Raw genomic sequence first — 21,686 nt, 5'->3', positions numbered from 1 at the left:
TGGATTAACCTTGAAAATGTTAAGTGAAAGAACCAGTCACAAAAGACTATGTACTGTTACTGTTATGACTCCATTTATATAAAATGTCCACATATGTAGATATAGAAAGTATATCTAGTAGCCTAGAGCTGAGGGAAGGAGAAAATGGGGAGTGACTGTTTAATGGCTACAGGGTTTATTTGGGGGTTGATGAAAATGTTCTGGAATTAGATAGTAGTGATATTTGCATACCAATGTGAATGTACTAAAAGACAATGAATTGTACACTTTAACATGACTACAATGGTGAATTTTATGTTATATGAAGTTTACCTCAATAAAGGTATTAGTAATTTGAAGCTACCATTGTATAAGATAACTATACACCATGGTCAGGTAAATCTTATTCCATGCATGCAAGGCTGGTTCAACATTTGAAAATCAATATGATGAATTATATTATTAATATGGTAATCCAATATATCAACAGATAACTAAGACTATCATATCAACTGACACATAGAAAGTATTTGGTAAAATCCAACACCCATTCACGAGAAAACTCAGCAATTAGGAATAGAGAAGAAGTTCTCAACTTGATAAAGAGCATCTACAAAATACCTAGAGTTAACATCATACTGTGTGACATTGGCAGAGCAATACGTGCACAAATCAACAGAACAAAATAGAGAACCCCATATGGACCCACAAAAAATATGCCTAATTGTTTTATTTTTTTATTTTTATTTAAAAAATTTGTTTTAATCTTTATTTTGAGAGACAGAGTGCGAGCAGGGGATGAAGAAAGAGAGGGAGACATAGAATCCGAAGCAGGCTTGAGGCTCTGAGTTGTCAGCACAGAGCCCAAAGCAGGGCTCGAACTGGTGAACTGCAAGATCATGACCCGAGCTGAAGTTGGAAACTTAACCGACTGAGCCACCCAGGCACCCCTAATTGTTTTGTTTTTTATGACAGTTTTATTTAGTATATTTATAGAGTTGTGCACCCAACACCGGTATCTAATTTTAGAACATTTTTATCACTCCAAAAAGAATTCTTATGCCCTAACATAGTCACTTCCTAATCACTTCTCACTTAAGCCAACACAACCACTAATCAACTTTCTGTCTTTATGGATTTTCCTATTCTGGACACTTCACATAAATTGCATACTACTATTTGTGGCTTTTTGCAACCAGCTTCTTTCACTTAGCATGTTTTCAAGACTAATGCAAGCTTATGTATAAATGTATAAATATTTTATTAATTATCATGGTACAACTGATTTTTGATAAAGAAGCAAAAGCAGTTTAATGGGTCAAGTATATAGTTTTTCAAGAAATGATGGGACAAGTGAACATCCATCTATTTAAAAAACATTACTCTTGAACTTAATATCAGCCATATACAAAATTAAGTCAATATGGATTATGAACACAAGTGTAAGATATAAAGTAATCACTATGTTGTATACCTGAAACTAATATAACATTGTAGGTCAACTAAACTTCAATTTTTACAAAGCCATGGTAGGAGACAAAAGTTACAAGAGAATAAAAAAAAAACATAAAAGCAAATCTTCAGAATTTAGTACTAGGCAATGAGTTAGTTTTTAGAGTTGGCACCAAAAAGCATGATACACTTTTTTTTAAAAAGGTGGTAAATTGGACCTCACCTTTATTAAATATTTTGCTTTTCAAAAGACTCACGTAAGAAGATGAAAAGATAAAAGCTACAGACTGGAAGAAAATATTTACAAACTACATATCCACCAGATGACTAGTAGTATGTTAAATATATAAAGAGCTCTCAAAATGCAATGGTTAAAATCCAATTAGAAAATGAAAAAATAAAAGACATGAAGAGAGAGATATTTCACTGAACAGATTATACAGAGGGCAAAACAGCATATCAAAAGATGTTTCATTTCATTAGCCATTAGAAAAATGCAACCTCAAATCACAATGCACTATACACATATCCAAATGGCTAAAATAAAAATTAGTTATAACACCAAATACTGGAAAGGATGTGGAAACACTGGATCACTTATACATTGCTGGTGGGAATGCAAAATGATACAGCTAGCCTGGATAACAATTTGACAGTTTCTTATAAAACTAAACCAGACAACCAGCACTTGCACTTAAGCAATAATCCCAGAGGCATAAAAACTTATATTCATGAAAACTTGTATATAAATGTTCATATCAATTTAATTCATTATACCACCAAACTGGAAACAGACCAGATGTTCTTCAACATGTGAATAAACTGTAGCAATAAAAGGAACAAATTATTGATACAAACATCAACTGGAAACTGTGCTGAATTTAAAAAGTCAATTTCTGAAGGACATACACTGAATGATTCCTTTTATATAACATTCTAGAAATTAGAAAATTATAGAGATGGAAAATAGTAACTGTCATGAGTAAAACGTAAGGGTTTCATGGGTGTGGCTAATAAAAGAGCAACCAACAGGAGGGATCATTATGGTAATGGAATTTTTCTGTATGTTTAGTGTATCCAAGGTCAACATCCTGGTTTTTTACATTGTATTACAATTTTGCTAGATATTACTATTGGGGGAAAATGGGTGAAGGGTACGCATGATCTCCCTATATTATTTCTTTGTTTTAAATTTTTTATCATTTATTTATATTTTTGAGAGTCAGAGACATAGTGTGAGCAAGGGAGGGGCAGAGAGAGGGGGAGACAGAATCCGAAGCAGGCTCCAGGCTTTGAGCTGGCATCACAGAGCCTGTAGCGGGGCTCAAGCCCACTAAATGTGAGAGATCATGACCTGAGCCAAAGTCTGACGCTTAACTGACTGAGCCACCCAGGTGCCCCTCTTTGTATTGTTTCTTACATGTGCACATAATCTATTATCTCAAAATAAAAAGGTATTTCAATTTAAAAGACTTTCTCAGAGATATAATAGCTAAAGGAATTCATCACCAGCATACCCAAAGTATAAAAAATGTTACAGCACATCCTTCAGGAAAAAGTCAAATAATAGCAAAGAGAAGCATGGATCTCTACAAAAGAATAAAGAGCATCAGAAATGGTAATTACATGGGCAAATTACATAAGATTGTTTTCTTATTATGTGTACTATAAACCCTAAAGTAATTAAACAGAATTATAGCTAATAACCCATGCAATTGAATAACAACACTCAATCCAAAAGAAAGCAGAAAAAGAGGGAAAGGGGACAAAGAATAGATGGAAGAAACAGAAAACAAATGACAAGATAACAGATTTAAACCTAACCATATCCACAATCACACTAAGTGTAAATATTCTAAACACTTGGATTAAAAGGCAGAGAGTGTCAGACTGGATTTTAAAAAGCAAGGCTCAACTATAGGCTGCCTACAAAAATATGCTTTATTTTAAAGACACAAAAATGTTAAAAGTGAAAGGATGAAAAAGATATTACATGCTAACACTAATCAAAATAAATCTGGAGTATTATATTACCATACAAAGTAGATTTTATTATTTATTAAAAGTTTGCTTTTTAATTATTTATTTTGAGAGAGAGAGAGACAGAGAGAGAGAGAGAGAATGGGGGAGGGAGAGACAGAGAGAGGAAGGGAGAGAATCCCAAGCAGATTCCCTGCTGTCAGCACACCACCAGATTCAAGGCTCAAACTCAAAAACTGTGGCATAATGACCTGAGCCAAAACCAACAGTTGGACACAGCTGACTGAGCCATCTAGGCATGCCATACAAAGTAGATTTTAGAGAAAAGAATATAAGCAGGGACAAGGAAGTTCATTTCATAGTGATAAAGAGGTCATTTCATAAAAAAAAACAATTCTAAATGTTTATGTATCTAATAATAGAGCTTCACAATACGAAAACGAAAAACTGACACCTGTAAAGAGAAATAAACAAATTCACAAATATACTCAGAGATTTCATTACCCCTTCCTAAATGAAAAAATAAGTAGACATAAAATCAGTAAGGAAACAGAAGCCTGCAAACACCATCAACCAAGGTGAACTGATATGTAAATGACACTCCACTAAGCCTTTCAAGAGTACACATCCTTTTTCACCTGCATATGAAACATTTACCAAGATAGACCATATTCTGGGCCATAAAAATGTTTCTATAAATTTAAAAGGATTTCAAGTCACACAAAGTATTTTCTCATCACAATGGAATTAAAACAGAAATCAAGAACAGAAAATAATCAAGAATTAGATTATTCTATGGAAATTAGGTAACATACTTTTAGCTAATCCATGGGTCAAGGAAAAAATCTAAAGGGAAATTAGAAAAAGATTAGAAAAAGATTTGGTCTGAATGATGATGAATATGCAATATATCAGAATAAAAAATTCAGGGGACATTTATATCATGAAAATATCTATATTAGAAAAAAACACAAAGGTCTCTAATCAATGACCTCAGGTTTCTACATTATGTAGTAAAATAAGAACAAATTAAATCCACATAAAAGGAAATGTTTGTAGAAATTAACAATATGATTCTAAAACTTATAATGAAATATAAAGCACCTACAATAGTCCAAATAATTTTGAAAAAGAACAATGAAGGATTTACACTACTTTGCTCAGAACACAATAAAGATACATGAAACAAGATATTATATTATTTTTTTAAATAATACAAAATAAAATATTATTTTGAATATTCTAATATTTTATATTGAATTTAATTTACAATAATTTATATTTTTATTATTTATATTAAATTATATTAATAGTATTTGTTTTAACATAAAACGTTAAAAAAGAAAAAATAAAATCGAGACATTGGAAAGGCACCTGGGTTGCTCAGTCAGTTAAACATTGGATTCATAATGTTGGCTCAGGTCACGATCTCATGGTTCATGAGATTGAGCACTGTGTCGGACTCTGCACTGACAACTTGGAGCCTGCTTGGTATTCTCTCCCTCGCTCTCTCTTTCTCTTTGCCCTTCCCCTGCTCACTTGTTCACGCTCTCTTTCTCTCTCTCTCTCAAAGTAAATAAATAAAATTTTAACAAAGACATTGGAAACAACTAGAAACACAATTTAACAAATATGAATGATGGGTAAGATTCTGCAGGCTAGAGAGACATCCTAGAGTGGGAAAACAAAAGCATTATACTTGTTGTCATCCAAACAACATATTACCAAATCACTGACTACCGAAGAGAAACGGAATGAAGGGTTACTTTACTCCAAGTATAGGTTACACACCACTAGAGAATGGTTATATTCAAACCTGGGAACATTATCTTTGGGATAACAAGGTAGAGAGAGAATAAAGATGGTATATAGTAGGCTATCAACATATTAAAAATATATATGTTGAATGAATAAATGAATGGGTAAGCCAGTTTCCTTCTTATCTATGTCATCGTTGCTATGCTCTCTCACAGTCTTTAAAAAAACTTTTTTGGGGGTGTGTGTGGCTAAAGGAGACCAGAATTTTGGCTCTTTGGTGATAAATGATTGGTTTTTCCCCCTTTTCGGTGGAGTGTTAATATAATTGTTTCCTCCATAAGTAATTTAAAAACCAATTTTTTAAAGCACCAATTTCTAATTGTTAGGCAGTGTTGTGCCTATGACCATTTGATTTGCGGATCTTATCCAAATCATTTTAAGTTAAAGAGACAATGACTTCGAATTAATTTTGGTTTGAGAATTTCACACTAACCTTTGATAAGATTGTAAACATCCTGGGATACCACCCTAGATGACAAGATGTCAGAGTGATCAAGATGCCATAAAAAGAATGTTGTCCCTTAGATAAATACAATGATCTCAGCTCCGGTCATTTATAATAGAGTCACTTTATAAAAATATGGGAGATGAGACTGTCTAATAAAGGTTTTATCAGGGCAGTTTTAATAAAGAAAGATAAGAGGGTAAAAGTAGGAAGTATTTTTCAAAAATACAACAAAAAGGGAAAATTAACAGTTTTCCTTGGTGTCTTTTTCTTATTATGTAATACCTTAATAGGGAATTTTCATTAAGACAGAGAGTCTCAGGAGCAAGGAATGAAAGGAGGTGGCAGTGATAGAAGGAAAAAAAATAAGGAAAGATAAGAAGAGATCTACAAGTAAGGTTCAGTACTAGGCCAAGGTACCATCAGAGAGGAAGGACAAAGAGGAATATAAACTGTCTTTTGAGGGGCGCCTGGGTGGCTTGGTCGGTTGAGTGTTCGACTTCAGCTCAGGTCATGATCTCACAGTCCGTGAGTTCGAGCTCCGCGTCGGGCTCTGTGCTGACAGCTCAGAGCCTGGAGACTGTTTCAGATTCTGTGTCTCCCTCTCTCTGTGACCCTCCCCTGTTCATGCCCTGTCTCTCTCTGTCTCAAAAATAAATAAAAACGTTTTAAAAAAATTTAAAAAAAACTGTCTTTTGATCTTATCTCATTATCTTCTCAGCTCAAAAAAGTCTCTTATGCTCACCTCTCCCTTTCTGGCTAGCTCATCGCTTGTCCCTATTATATCTTTCTACTGATACCTAATCAAGATTTATTATAGCAGAGTCTCCCCATAGATTCTGGCAGGTCAATGTTAGTCTGGTTTTTGAAAGGAAAGTTCAATGCAGTTGACAGATGAAATGCAATTGAAGTCTAAAGTCTCAAATCTCATTGGCTTAAATCTTATGCCTGATAATCACTCATCATCATATCCTTTTTAGTCAGAGGGCACTAAAGCTAACTGATTCATCAGGCAGAGAACTCCAACCATGCTGCTCTAGGGAAATTTGCATAATGTACCTAAAATACCAGGGGCTGGCTTCAGTGCTCATAAGCGCTATAACCAGTGAAGCCTCTCTAGTGCTTGATATAACATATCAAGCCACTAATTGTTTTCATTTACTGAGGCTTTTTAAATGTTTAATAATTTACTTTCATTATACTGCCAGAGGTCACATAAGGGAGAAGCTGCAGCATTCTGTAGGCATAATTCATAGCTTTCCATTCAATCTAGATACATCAGTTGCATTGTCATATTTTCAAATTGATAAATCTGATTATCTTTAGAGAGCATACCACTTGCTCCCTTCAGAAAACATTTTTCTTATTTATCAATAAACATCTCAGAGACGTTTGATTGCCCACCAAATGTAGGCTCCTGTAATAGACAAAACAAAACAAAACAAAAAAAACGGAAAGCAAATTTCTCTCCTTCTCAAAGGTCAGTCTAAAATATAAACAATGACATACTCACTTGCAAATCAAGACAACTACCAAAGCCCAAGAGGTTCTATGAAATCTCCTTCACTCTCAAGGAGGCTTGGATGCCCTGCATATTTTTAGAAAATACTTTCATGCCTTCAATGTATTTATGTAAGGGCATCAGGAATTTTATTCTGCCAATCTGCCAATCATCTTTGTAATTCTTATCTGTCGTCATTGGTTCCAACGACCATCAAACCAGAAACTTTCTCTCAAAGCCTAACTCAGGGCCATAAGATTCTAATATCACAGCTTTACTTTCCATAGGCCGCAGCAAATCCAAACTCATTCCCATTTTTCAGGGCATAAGGAGATATGCAGGTATTTCTAGCTAAAAATAAAAGTAGCTTCTTTGTCCCAAAGTACCTATGCAAAGGAATAAACACCTTTCCTTACTAACACCAAGAAGAATACAGTCTTACCTATCAACATCTGACAGGCCAAGCATTTCAGTTACGGACCCTGCTGAGTTCTAATGATAGCAACTTTTATTAATTTCATCCTTCAGTAGAACATAAAGGGAAATCATCTTTCCTCTTCCTTATTATTTCCAACCAGTTCAGTCTGCTTAATGAATGTACTGATTAGCTACTGATTGTTCATCATCTTTAAAATTAATTTGAAAAGTAGATTTGGAAAAAAACATAACTTGTGTTGGAGATAGACTGGGTGCTCATGAAGTGAGCACTCACTGAATTATGCACTCACTGTTACCAAGTGTCACAAAATGTTTTATTCTGCCAGCTGGAGACACAGATTTCACACTGAGGAGTGCAGTGCTTCCTATAGGAACAATCCCCCTGTGGATAGTCAATAAATCTTTATTAAAAGCCTTCCTTCCAGAGGGAAAACGGGAGAGACAAGTGAACCAGGAGAGGGCTGGTTGAAAACTTCCGTGGCTGTTTCAGGAGAGAAGACTTATTGGAAACAAAAGGGAATGCGTGTAACCTTTCTAGCAGAGGGCACTGGAGACTGGGAGAAGTGGCCACAAATCATTCTGGAATAAAGGGGGATTGGGCAGTAATTTCAAGACTTTGGCAACTAGATTGCTATGCACCAGAAATACACAGCCTCCTATGTGTATTTCCCTGTTGCCACCAATAGCTTCTGCTTTTAAAAGAGTCAAGAGTTATATAGTAAACATATCTAGGTAACTTATCCAATACTTTAACTACCCAGAAGTAGCCAATAACCTACAAGACAGCCAATAATATACATTCTAAGAATGATCAAACATTAAGACATATATCCTTTGCTCATAAAAATATAGCATAACATAACATTAGGGTTAGGTTCTCATAAGAGGATTGCCTATGTGTTCAAGGTATAGTCACTCTTAAAATTGTGTCTAAAAATAACAAGCCTATTTACCTGGTCCCAGTGGCACAACTTATTTGGAATGAGGAGCTGCCAAATACACCAAATAGTAACAGCTGACATCAGTGGAAGAGATTATACAACTATAAAAAGCAGATATGAAATTTAAAAAGCATAGCAGTCTGGGGACATTTAGTGTGGGGGAAAACAGTACTGTTCCTATCAAATGTCCCCACTGGAACAATTATAGTTAAGACAAAGCAAAAACTTGAGATTCATAATGTTGGCAAAACTCTAATCTTGTCCTGATTTTGTCATCCTACTGGATCCTACTTTACACCAATAGCTCCAAACAGAAGGACTTCTTGAAGTGGTGTCAGACAGTGGAGGGAAGAAAACAAGGCACTTACTCTTCATATGGCTTTAGATGTACCGGTTAAGCAAGTTTCAGATAGTTTTGGTCTGAAAATTGAAAATTTAAAATTTAAAATGTGGATACTTACTATTTCCCTCACAGAATTGTCATAAGGACAAAATAAGATACTGTATGTAAAACACTTCATTAAATATAAAGTGCTAAAAAATGGTAGCTTTCCATTTACTTTGTTCTGCTTAGTCCAAAATACAACTATAAGAATCCATAGTGGTTATCTTACCCTTTTCATAACTTTCTGTGATTTCTCGTTTAACACATCTCTCCTCCTCTTATATTTGTGAGGGATTATGATGCCATCATTCTAGGTAAAACTGAACCCAACAGGCATCCTTGATTCCTCCCTTTCCATTCATATCTAAGTAATGACCTTGGCCACCTCTTTAACCCCTCCTATAGCTTTCCTTTGCCTTCCATTCACTTGGATGCATCCTTTTCCAGACCCTCAGAGATCATCTCTAACTGGTTTTCTTATATCTAGTTTCTTGTATCTAGTTTCTAGTTAAGGAAACTTTCTTATAGCTGTTCTAAAGACAGCTTCAAGTAGGTCATCCCCTGGATCAAAAGCTTTCACTGACTTCCCAGTGCCTTCAGGATAAAATCCAAAATCACCAAACTGGCATTCATAAAAATCCATGGGAAGAATTTCTCAGAGGTCTCAAAAAAATCTGTGCTTGCTTCTTCTGAGAAATTGGTTCATTTTAATGTCAAGAATCTCTGCATATCTTATAGTGAATATTTCCCTCTTTGTCTGCTAAGACACTCAGAGCCAAACTTAGATTACAACTATAAAGTCCCCAATGCTGTGTACTTGGTTAAAACCTTACTGGGGTGCCTGGGTGGCTCAGTCGGTTGATTTCTGCCCAGGTTATGATCCCAGGGTCAAGGGATCAAGCCTCGTGTCAGGCTCCACGTTGTGCACGGAGCCTACTTGAGATTCTTTCTCTCTCTGCCCCTCTCCCCTTCTCTCTCTTACTCGCTTTCTCAAAAAAAAAAGTCCTTATTGTGGCCTCATTTCAGTTTCTTACATTTATTTTCCCTTCACATGCATTTCTTTGTCAATTTGTTCATCCTGTCATTGTATTAGTTTCTCAGTAAACCAACTCAAATCCTGTTAGAATGAGGTAGAGTATAAAATGATATTGTGAGACTTAAAACACTACATGACCATATGAACAAAGGTGGAAAAAAGACTGGGTAGCAAGAGAGGGAGCAGGAATGAGGATGAGAATGATCTTCACTGATGTAAAGGTATCAGTTCAATTGTAAGAAAACTAGAGAAAACCATTTGGGGAACATTTACTATCAGCATTTGTAATAAGCTAACAGAGAAACAAATGAAACATTTACAGTAAGAAATCTATTCTTGACAACATCTCTGAAAATAAGTTCTACTGCTAACCTTTTGTCTTAAAATATATTACCAAACGAAAATGTAATGAAGTCAAAGCTAAACAGAATATGATGATGACTTACATTTGTACTGCTTTGCTGCTTACAAACCCCTTTCACATACAGTATCTCAATGGGACCATTCCGGACTATTCTTTGTTGTAGAAGCCATTCACATTGGCAAGAAGCTGTTTCAAGCAGCATTCTCCATATCTGGGTTATTAAAGATGTGGTACATGCTGTAATAGAAAGTCGTATGGTATGTTGTTTGTCCCCTCTCTCTAAATCCTTCTCTACTGGCATTTCATCTTGTTCTTTAAATCACCAAGCTCTATCATGCCAATGTTAGTCTGATCTCTTTACCCATTCTTATTTTGAGCCTCTTTTTAGACATAGGATCCAACCCTCCTTTCCTTGTCCTCATCTTCCAGCCCCAAAGAATAGCTTTCCACTTCTTTGCACGCCCAGACCATTCCCTCTCAAACCTCTACCTTTCTAAAAAGGCATTTATTTTTTAAGCATTTCAGCTATGAAGACCACCCACTATGGGGCTCATTTACTGTTCTCATTTTATATTGTGCTGCACCAACTTGTATCTTTAGACTGTAAGCTCCTCAGTGAAAGGATTTTCTTCTTTGTTTAGTGCAATCAACCTATTGTAAAGTACTGTGTATACTTACAGACTATCACTAATGCGGTTCTTCCTGGGTTTCACTAGAATTATCTACTTAGTCATGTGATTTCACTTGGCCATCATTTTTCTTCCACTGAATTATTTGGGGCGCTCTTCCAGATTTTTTTAAAGTAAAAAATTAGCACTTTCTGCTTTCAAGAGTGCGATAAGCTACACATTTGAATGTACATGCTTCATCCTGCTTTATTGTATTTCTTACAGATAACAATATCAAATTAAATACCTTCCAATAGTCTACTACAAAGGCAAAATACAAAGCCATTTTCCTTCTGGCTAATCTACAGATAATCTTATTCACTCCTGCTGTACAGAAAAATGACAACAGTCCACCTGGAATTGAATATATTCCAGCTATCATTAGTTACAATGCTGTATCAGGGGAACAATGCTTGCAAAAAAAATAAAGTCATTAATTTCCCTAAAACAAACAGAGGGGAAAGACAATTTAAGATACACAGAGTTACTGCATAATAAATTCCATTTTTTCAATTAATGCAAATATTTAATGACTTAACATAAAGTTAAAAAACCAAAATGCATTAGGGTTGCCTAGGTGGCTCAGTCAGTTAAGTGTCCACCTTTGGCTCAGGTCATAATCTCATGGTTCATGAGTTCAAGCCCCACATCAGGTTCTATACTGACAGCTCAGAGCCTGAAGCCAGCTTTGGATTCTGTGTCTCCCTCTCTCTCTGCCCCTTGCCACGCTCAGATTCTCTTTCAAAAAATAAATAAACATTAAAAATTTTTTTAAAAATCAAAATGTATTGGAGGATAAATAGATCGGACAGTACATAAATTGTTGTGTGGAACCAAGAGTCAGATATAATCCCAAATCCCCTTCAGCAATTAGTTTCATAAGTTATCAACATGGAGAGAAAGATGTCTCTACCTTTTTTGTGTGTGACAAACTTGTCTGAAACTTTTGCTCAAAATATATTTGCTCAATATAGATGCTGTTCCTAGGTCTAAGAAACAGTGAAAAAGCCCAAATGTGGGCAATGGAAGAGGGAAGGAGCAAGCAAACTAGAATACTCCATAAACTGTGATTGTCAACTAGCTCTTACAAAGCATACAGGAGTAATCCCTTGGCACTGAATCTTCTTTCACTGTGAAAATCTAGTTCATGTCATTGGAGCTTTCATACAAGGTCCGTATTTCATCCAGTTCATGGGCAATAGTTTTACTCTCCACCCCACGGGAATTTTTGGCTTATGCTCAATTATCTGGATGAATCACAATGCCTAATCCTTACTCTTTGTGTATACACATGGAGATGGACACCTTTTAAACACTGTACCCGACATTTGCAAGTAGTCTTAAAGAAAAGTTCCAAAGAAGAGCATGTAGTAGAACTGGAAGGATACAAACATGAATTATTTTAGCATCTAAAGGACATTTCAGTATAAACCCTACTTCTGAGTGATATACAACAAAAATGCAAATAAATTGCTTGAGAATTATGGCTCCATAGCCAAAAAATGCTATTAAGTTTATATCTGTAGCCACATAAAGAGTTTATCCCATAGAGAGACAGCCCATATGGAGATCTTTGCACAAAGATCCATCAAATCCTGGCAGTGAAAAACATATCAGGACAGGTGTAGATCCTATCTCCAATGCCCCTTAGTGAGCATTTCACAGGTGTGTGGCTAATAGAAAATATGTGACAGGTGAAGTCCAGATGATTAAAATTTGGATTAAAGTGATACCTTAACACCTTATCTACAATGGCTTTATTATGAAATTTCAGCTTCCTGTTTGTAATGCTTTGCAGTGCCCCTCCAGGCAGAATGAAGAGTGTAAGAGTTTCTTCCTTATGGACATGTTTCTGTTAAGCAGCTAACATAGTATCTGCTGGGATGAAGTTAGAATATCTTTTCATCATAAGGAAAGAACTCTAGACTACAATAAATCAAATGTATACCAGATGATAACCTTCTACCTCCTAAAAGAGATGCATTGGATGAACATGCTTTAACCTTGAATACTCAGGATCATACAATCAATACTACTCAAAAAAAAAAAAAGGCGATTTCATGTTCAACTTTGGAATTAAGTTGGCTAAATAAATGTTAACTGTGAGGTATCACACTTGACCAACCAAGTTTGGTTAGCACTCTCCTTAATTAATAAATTATTTGCAGCAAACTCTTTAATAACTAAGGAGACATAGCTTAACTTATTTCTTCTGAATTTAGCAGCATCTACCAGGAATTTCTCATGGGCTACATTCATAAAAATTAGAAAATCAAAAGGACCAGGAGACTAACACATACTGGGAAAGAGAAAGGGGACTCATGTGAAATGCAAGTAAGAGTTCACTACCAATTGTTCTCCCTTAAACTAACCCTCCCATTCCTCTGGTTTGACTGTGATTTTTTAAAATAATTGGTGTATTGCTAGAAATCACATTCTTAACCCACAGGACCAGAAAATGAGAGAGCTCACTTCATGCTGTTAATGGTAAATTAGCACATGATCACAACCTACCAGTAACTAGGGAAGTTTACAAAGCAAACCTCTCACACCTCTTCTAGAGTTTTCTACTCTTCTTCCTTACACAAAGCAGACATAAAACCAGATATTTGTATTATAAACAAGCTGTTACAAAATCAGGGCCCCCAAAAACCATTTTCTTCTATAGGTTTATTTGTAGTAATGTAGTCCACTATAGTCACTGCAAACAAAGCACCATTACTATAGAGCCTCCAAGATGGTACGGAAATATCTTTGTCTTTGTAATACGATTTTACTTGGATAAAAGGAAAGATGTCCTGAACAGTGAAAGTCCTAAACACAGAAATGACTTAGAAGGAGGTTACAAAATTTCATTCCCAGGGCCCTTTATTTATTTTAAAAGAATATAAAACTATTTATTGACCACCGTTTACCAGTATTTACAATAAAGTTAACAATACATAGTTGGATAACATTCTGATTATTACAAAGTTAGTGTTTTTCCTGGTTTCTGCTGAACCAGTAACTCAAATACTAAGACTGAGCCTACATGTAAGGAAGAATTTGGGGTAAAGAAAAAACACGCAACTCAAAGAATTTAGAATACAAAAGTTTGTCGACCCATTTATTCCAGCAGGTCCTAAATTGCCAATATCTGATTATGATTAGGTTTCCATGAAGAATGTCTTAGACATTCCATGAATCATGATCTTTTAGTCAATACAGCACAAAGATTTCCACTTCTTGAAAAGGAATGGTTCAGTAGAAGGAACCTTTAAATGTCCATTAACAAACTTTCACTTACCTAATTAAAACAAACAAGGATTTGTCTAGTTTTCTCATTTGCATGGGGAGGTTGTTGGTAGTGATAAAATTTTCCTTTCAGGGATCTTGCAAATAAACTTGCATTTATATCACTCTAGATATGGAAATGGATTCTGATATGGCTGCTTTTAAATTGTTCTGTTTAAATTGTTTACAATATATTTAAATTGTCCAATTAATTACAAAATTTGAAAAGTTAAGGCTTCAGGAAAAATTTCAATTTAACTTTAAGTGATTCATTTCCTAGGTTGCTGAAAATGACAGCATCCAGAAACATGGGCTTAGCCATGATTATGAAATGCTGTTTTTGTTTTGGTGAATGTCCAAAAAAAAGGAAAGGAAAGGAAACCATTTACGTTTGTATTTTTATGTATACACACAAAACAATCACAAATAAGCAAAAACCCAGATGGCCCTTAGGCATATGGGAGTAAAACACAAATTCTTTTTTTATTTAATGTTTATTTATTTTTGAGACAGAGTGCGAGTGGGGGAGGGGCAGTGAGAATGAGAGATACAGAGTAAGAAACAGGCTCCAGGCTCTGAGCTGTCAGCACAGAGCCCTATGCAGGGCTCAAACTCATGAACTGTGAGATCATGACCTGGGATGCAGTAAGATGCTCAAATGACTGAGCCACCCAGGTGCCCCGTAAAACACAAATTCTGATTGAGTAATGACTCTAAACATTTTCCCATGGTCTCAAATATTCTTTCCTGATGAAGGAATCAACTACAGAAAACTTTCATTTGTAAAGATACAAATAGATATAGACTGGAAAACAACAACAACTCCTCCAATACTACTTCAAATTGAACCTATCAAAGTTGATTTTTATTAGAATATTATTTCTTCACACTAATAAATCAAAAAACCAAAACCCAGGAGAGCACCTTAGTGGCTCAGTAGGTTAAGCATCCAACTTTGGCTCAGGTCATGATCTCTCTCCTCTGTCCACAAATTTGAGACCCACTTTGAGCTCTGTGCTGACAGCTCAGAACTTGGAGCCTCCTTTGGATTCTGTTATCTCCCTCTCTCTCTGTCCCATCCCCACTAGCACTCTTGTTGTCTCTCTCTCTCTCAAAAATACATAAACATAAAAAACCCCCAAAACCCAGATTATATATATGTATGTATGTATGTGTATATATATATAAGTTATTGAGCAATATAAGTTATATATATATAAGTTATTGAGCATCATCTTCTAAACAAAAATGCCACCTTAGTCTGTCCTCATAAAAAGCAATTACAATTTGAGGACATTTGATGTTTGCCTCTTTTGCCAGCACCATGTCTACCTCATCTGACTCTTTCCATTTCATGAGAAACATTAATTCTCCACTGCTGCCTGTGGCACCAATTATTCATTCAGGATTTATCAGCAGCATCTTTTTTCTCCTTTGATTTGCTATCATCAGATTGTCAGATACAGATTTTCTTTTCGTACAATCTTTTTCTTTGTCAGTTTTTTGAAAATTAAGGAAATACTTAAATTAATTCTGGACAATCTAAATTTTCTTCAGGTTCCCAAGTATTGTCAGCATCTGTAAATCCCTTTCACTTAAGGAAATACTCCACCTTCCCATTCACTACATGTCATTTCAGTACATTTCAGTACTTTTCTTCAGGCTCTGCCTCTTACTTTTTTTCTCTTCTCATTCTATTTCTTTCCCAATTTTCGCAATGTAGTTTTATTGGAGGCCATTTTTTATTGCAGGCTTGAAGAGCATTTATTCACTGCCTCTGAGCAGTTCTGGGTCCCTGGTTTGCAGCATCTCCCCCTTTATTTATTTTTTAATGGACCTTTTGTCCTGCAAAGACTTAATTTTTTTTAAGTAATTAAATGTGTAAATATTTTATTTTATTGCATCTTCATTTTGAGACGTAATTAGAAAGATTTCTCCCCATACACAGATTATAGAAGAATCTACCCATATTTTCTTCTAATTCTTCTGTTGCTTTAAGATTTGCATTTAGATCTCTGACCGATTTGGACTCTGTGGTATCTTTTCCCAAGTGGCTATTTTGGTTATTTATCAACGTATAACAAACTACCCCCAAACTTAGTGGCTTAAAATAATACCCACTTTATTAGCTTCCATAGCTATGTATGAAGATTTGACTCAGCTGAGCAGTTCTGCAAATCTTGCCTCTGGTTCTCTTGTATAGTTGCAGTACTTGGTGGCTGGGGCTGGAGTTCTGTAAAGGCTTAATTTAAATGCTGGGAAGGTGGGGCATCTCTCTTTCTGCATGTAGTTCCAGGTCCTCTTCTCTCCAAGTGACTTCTCCATTTAGTCTTTTCTTCCTTTTTCTTTTCTTTTTTAAACAGCTTTTATTGTGATTGGCTTCATATACCATAAAATTCACCTATTTATAGTTCATACATTTCAGTACAATCATAGATTTGTACAGTCATCCCCACAATCTAATTTGTAAGTACTTTTAACATCCCAGAAAGAAACCCTTCACTCATTAGCAAGTCATTCCTCATTTTTGCTGCAACCCTCATCCCTGTTCCTGCCTTAATTACTGATCTACTTTTCTGTCTGTATGAAATGGTCTATTCTGGATATTTCATAAAGGAATAATACACTACTTAGTCTTTTTGACTAGTGTCTTTTACTTAGCATAATGTTTCAAGATTCATCCATGTTGTAGCATGTATCAGAATTTCATTCCCTTTTATAAACAAATAATAATCCATTGTATGATGACATCACAATTTGTTTACCCAGTCATCTGTTGCTGAACACTTAGGTTGTTTCCACTTTTTGGCTATCACGAATTATGCTTCTATGAAATTCTTTGTAAAGTTTTTGTGTGGACATATGTTTTGATTTCTGAAGTATATAACTAAGAGTGGAATTACTGGGTCATCTGTTTAGCCTTTATTTTTTAAATGACATTAAAATTTTTTTGCATCATGATACGTCTACTCTTTACTCCTCATCTCCTATTACCCTCAATCCCCTACACCCTTCCCTCTGGTAACCATCAGTTTGTTTTCTATAGTAAAGAGTCTGTTCCTTGGTGTGTCTCATTTTCCCTTTACTCATTTATTTCTTAAATTCCATATATGAGTGAGATTATATGGTATTTGTCTTTCTTTGACTTACTTCATTTAGCATTAGTCTCTAGCTCTATCCATATAGTTGCAAATGTAAAGATTTGGTTCATTTCCATTGCTGAATAATATTCCATTGCATATATATACCACTTCTTTATCCATTCATCTATCAGTGTACACTTGGACTGCTTCCATAGTTTGGCTATTGTAAATAATGCTACAGTAAACATAGGAGTGCACGTGTCCCTTTGAATTAGTGTTTTGGGGGGCACCTAGGTGGCTCAGTTGGTTACACATCTGAAGTTTTGGGTTAGGTCATGATCTCATGGTTCATGGGAATCAACCACAGAGCCTGCTTGGGATTCTCTCACTCCTTATCTTTCTGCCCCTCCCCCACTCATTCTTGCATTCTCTCTCTCTCTCTCTCTCAAAATAAATAAATAAAAATAAATTAATTAGTGGGGGTTTTTATTGGATGAAATCACAGTAGTGCAATTGCTGGATTGTAGGGCAGTTCTATTTTTCACTTCTTGAGGAAACTCCATACTATATTCCAGAGTGGCTGTACAAGTTTGTGTTCCAACCAACAGTGCACAGGGTTCCTTTTTCTCCACATTGTCGTTTCTTGTGATTTTGATTTTAGCCATTCTGACAGGCATGAGGTGACATCTAATTGTAATTTTAATTTGTATTTCACTGATGGTGAATGATGTTGAGCATCTTTTCATGTGTCTGTTGGCCATCTGTATGTTTTCTTTGAAGAAATGTCTATTCATGTCTTGTGCCCATTTTGTAATCGAATTATTTGTGTTTTGAATGTCAACTTTCATCAGTTCTTTATATATTTTGGATATGAACATTTTATTAAACACGTCATTTGCAAATATCTTCTCCCAGCCAGTAGCTTCATTTTAGTTCTGTTCAATGTTTCCTTTGCTGTGCAGAAGCTTTTTTCTTAATCTTGATGTAGTCCCAATAGTTTATTTTTGCTTTTATTTCCCTTGCCCCAGGAGACATATCTAGAAAAATGTTGCTACTGCCAATATCAGAGAGATTACTATCTGTGTTCTCTTCAAGGATTTTTATGATTCCAGGTCTCACATTTAGGTCCTTACTCTATTTTGAGTTTATGTTTGTATGTGGTCCAACTTCATTCTTTTGCATGTGGCTATTCAATTTTCCCAACATTCTTTGTTGAAGAGACTGTCTTTTTTCCATTGGATATTCATTCCTCATTAATGAAGATTAATTGACCATATAATTGTGGGTTCATTTCTGGGTTTTCTATTCTGTTTCATTTATCTATGTGTCTATTTTTGTGCCAGCAGCATACTGCTTTGGTTACTACAACTTTGTAATATAACTTGAAACGCAGAATCCTGATGTCTCCAGCTTTTGTTTTCTTTTTTAATTGTTTAATTTTCCCAGGCTTGATCTCATGACCCTGGGCCATGACCTAAGCTGAAATCAAGAGTCAGACGTTCAACCAACTGAGCCACCCAAGTGCTCCCAGCTTTGCTTTTCTTTTTCAATGTTCATTTGGCTATTTGAGGTCTTTACAAATTTTATGGTTGCTTATTCTATCTCAGTTAAAAATTCTGCTGGTATTTTGATATGGATTGAATTAAATGTACAGATTGCTTTGGGGAATACAGACATTTTAACAATATCTGTTCTTCCAATCCAGGAGTATAGATGGAATGTCTTTCCATTTCTTTGTGTTATATTCAATTTTTTCATCAGGGTTTTATACTGTTCAGAGTACAGGTCTTTCACCTCTTTAGTTAGGTTTATCCCTAGGTATTTTATTGTTTTCGGTGCAATTGTAAATGGGACTGCTGTCTTAATTTCTCTTTCTGTTGCTTCATTATTGGTACAGGAATGCAGCAGATGTCTGTACATTGATTTTATATCTTGCAACTTTACTGAAGTCATTTATCAGTTTAGTCGTTTTTTGGTAGAGTCTTTTGGGTTTTCTATATATAATCACATGTCAAATGCATATATACTTCTTTTTACCAACTTGTATGCCTTTTATTGCTTTATGTTGTCTTATTACTGTGGCTAGGACTTCAAGTATGATGTTGAAGAAAAGTGGTGAGAGTGGACATTCTTGTATTGTTCATGACCTTAGAGTAAAGGCTCTCAGTTTTTACCCCTTGAGTATAATGTTGTCTGTTTTTTTTAACGTTTATTTATTTTTGAGAGACAGAGAGAGACAAAGCACAAGCAGGGGAGGGGCAGAGAGAGAAGGAGACACAGAATCCGAAGCAGGTTCCAGGCTCTGAGCTATCAGCACAGAGCCAGACAGCTCAGAGCCCGATGAGGGGCTCAAACCCTGAACCTTGAGATCATGACCTGAGCCGAAGTTGGAGGCTTAACTGACTCAGCCACCCAGGAACACCTCTTGTCTGTTTTTCATATAAGGCCTTTATTATGTTGAAATACATTCCCTCTAGACCTACTTTGCAGGGGGCTTTAATTATGCATGGATGTTATGCTTTGTCAAATGCTTTTTCTGCATCTATTGAAGTGATCATAATATTTTCATCTTTTCTCTTATTGATGTGACATATCACGTTGGTTTTTTGTGAATACTGAAGCACACTTGCATCCTGGGAAGAGATCCCACTTAATCTTATTGTATGATTTTTTAAATATGTTGTTGGATTCAGTGCTAATATTTTGTTGAGGCGTTTGCATCTATATCTGTGACTTAAAGGACTTAAAGGATCTTACAGGGGTACCTGGGTGGCTCAGTAGCTTAAGGGTTCAACTTCTCTCAGGTCATGATCTCACAGTTCATGAGTTTGAGCCCCGAGACAGGATCTGTGCTGACAGCTCAGAGCCTGGAGCCTGCTTTGGATTCTGTGCCTCCCTCTCTCTCTGCCCCTTACCTGCTCGCTCTCTCTCTCTCTCTCTCTCAAAACTAAATAAAAATTTTAAAAATTAAAAAAAAGGATCATGAAAAATTTCATTCCCGGGGCCCCTTAAAAATAAAGGATTCATCTTTCTAGAAAGGTTTAAGTAGAGTTAAGACTAGAAGGAGGAAGATGGGTGAGACCTCTCTAAACCCATGTAGCCCTATAACTCTAAAAAGGGCCTTAACTCTGTGAACTCCACAGATGGAATAAGATAAATGTGCCACTTATAATTATTATCCTGATCCATCCAGAGATGCTGACTTTTGCCATTTGATGCTCACAAAGCACCACTCAGTATAGTATACAAAGAATGCCATTATGTCTTTTGGATGGGAATACTTGAGATAAAATGGGAGGAAGGAGAAAATGTTTTGGTTAAAGAAAAAATTATGTATAGCAATAAAAACTTTGAGGTCACTTCTTCAAGAGAAAAATAAATTATCAAAGTTTTTTTTACTTCACCCTTTCTCATGACAGAAGTGATAGCTCCATCTCTTCCAAGAAAGAAAGAAAGAAAGAAACAAAGTAAGAAAGAAAGAAAGAAGAAAAAGAAACCTCTAGAGAGTGGAATTGTTTTTTAATGGACACATTGGGAGTTATATTTAGCTTTGGTAAAATGGTGATTTTCAGGGACTAATATTCTATTAGACCTAATGTCAGCATGGCATTGTTTCTATTACTTGTATACAGTTCAACGTTCTTACAGAATCTAGGGATTCTTCACCTACCTCCAGGCCTCAAGAGGTCTACATTAGTTCCTGTCTTGTAGCCAGAAAAAGACTAATCAAGTCATAACAGGCACCCCTGGTCCTACTTCAAAGCGACTCTAAACCTGTGTCTCAACTCCCAGTAAGTTGCTTTTATTTTTTGTCCTGCCTACTCTACCCAATGACCCAGTATTTAGGGCCAGTCTTATATTTATTGATAATCCTCCTATCCAAGTGCTTGTTTATTTTATGTTATTTAACAAACACTAATATGGATGTTGTTTTAAGCATTTTATAAATATCAATACATCTAATCATCAACACAACCTTATAAGGGAAGTTCCATTATCTTCACTGCATACATAATAACTTAGGCTTAGAGAAGGTTAAATGACCCAAAATAATGCTGCAAGTAAATGGTGGAACAGAGCTTTGAATCCAGGCATCTCAAGAATCCATGCCTTTAGCTACTATACTATGCTATCTTCACAAAGGATACAGTCAAATAATGGTTGTTGGTTTATCAATTACCCTAAAGATCCTCTGCTTTTTTTTTTTATTAATTTTTTAACATTTATTTATTTTTGAGACAGAGAAAGACAGAGCATGAACGGGGGAGGGGCAGAGAGAGAGGGAGACACAGAATCTGAAACGGGCTCCAGGCTCTGAGCCAT

The 21,686-nt window shown here is 35.6% G+C and overlaps 1 protein-coding gene and 1 pseudogene across 5 annotated transcripts in view; both read right to left on the bottom strand.

Moving 5' to 3' along the window:
- Positions 1 to 21,686, bottom strand: part of EDA (ectodysplasin A) — a 402,767-nt gene that overhangs the window by 266,596 nt on the left and 114,485 nt on the right. The window lies entirely within an intron of this gene.
- On the bottom strand, positions 15,502 to 19,685 carry LOC131502983 (chromobox protein homolog 3-like; annotated as a pseudogene).

Source organism: Neofelis nebulosa, chromosome X (genome assembly GCF_028018385.1).
Source record: "Neofelis nebulosa isolate mNeoNeb1 chromosome X, mNeoNeb1.pri, whole genome shotgun sequence".
NCBI classification, from domain to species: domain Eukaryota; kingdom Metazoa; phylum Chordata; class Mammalia; order Carnivora; family Felidae; genus Neofelis; species Neofelis nebulosa.
This window is presented reverse-complemented; position numbering and strand designations above follow the sequence as displayed.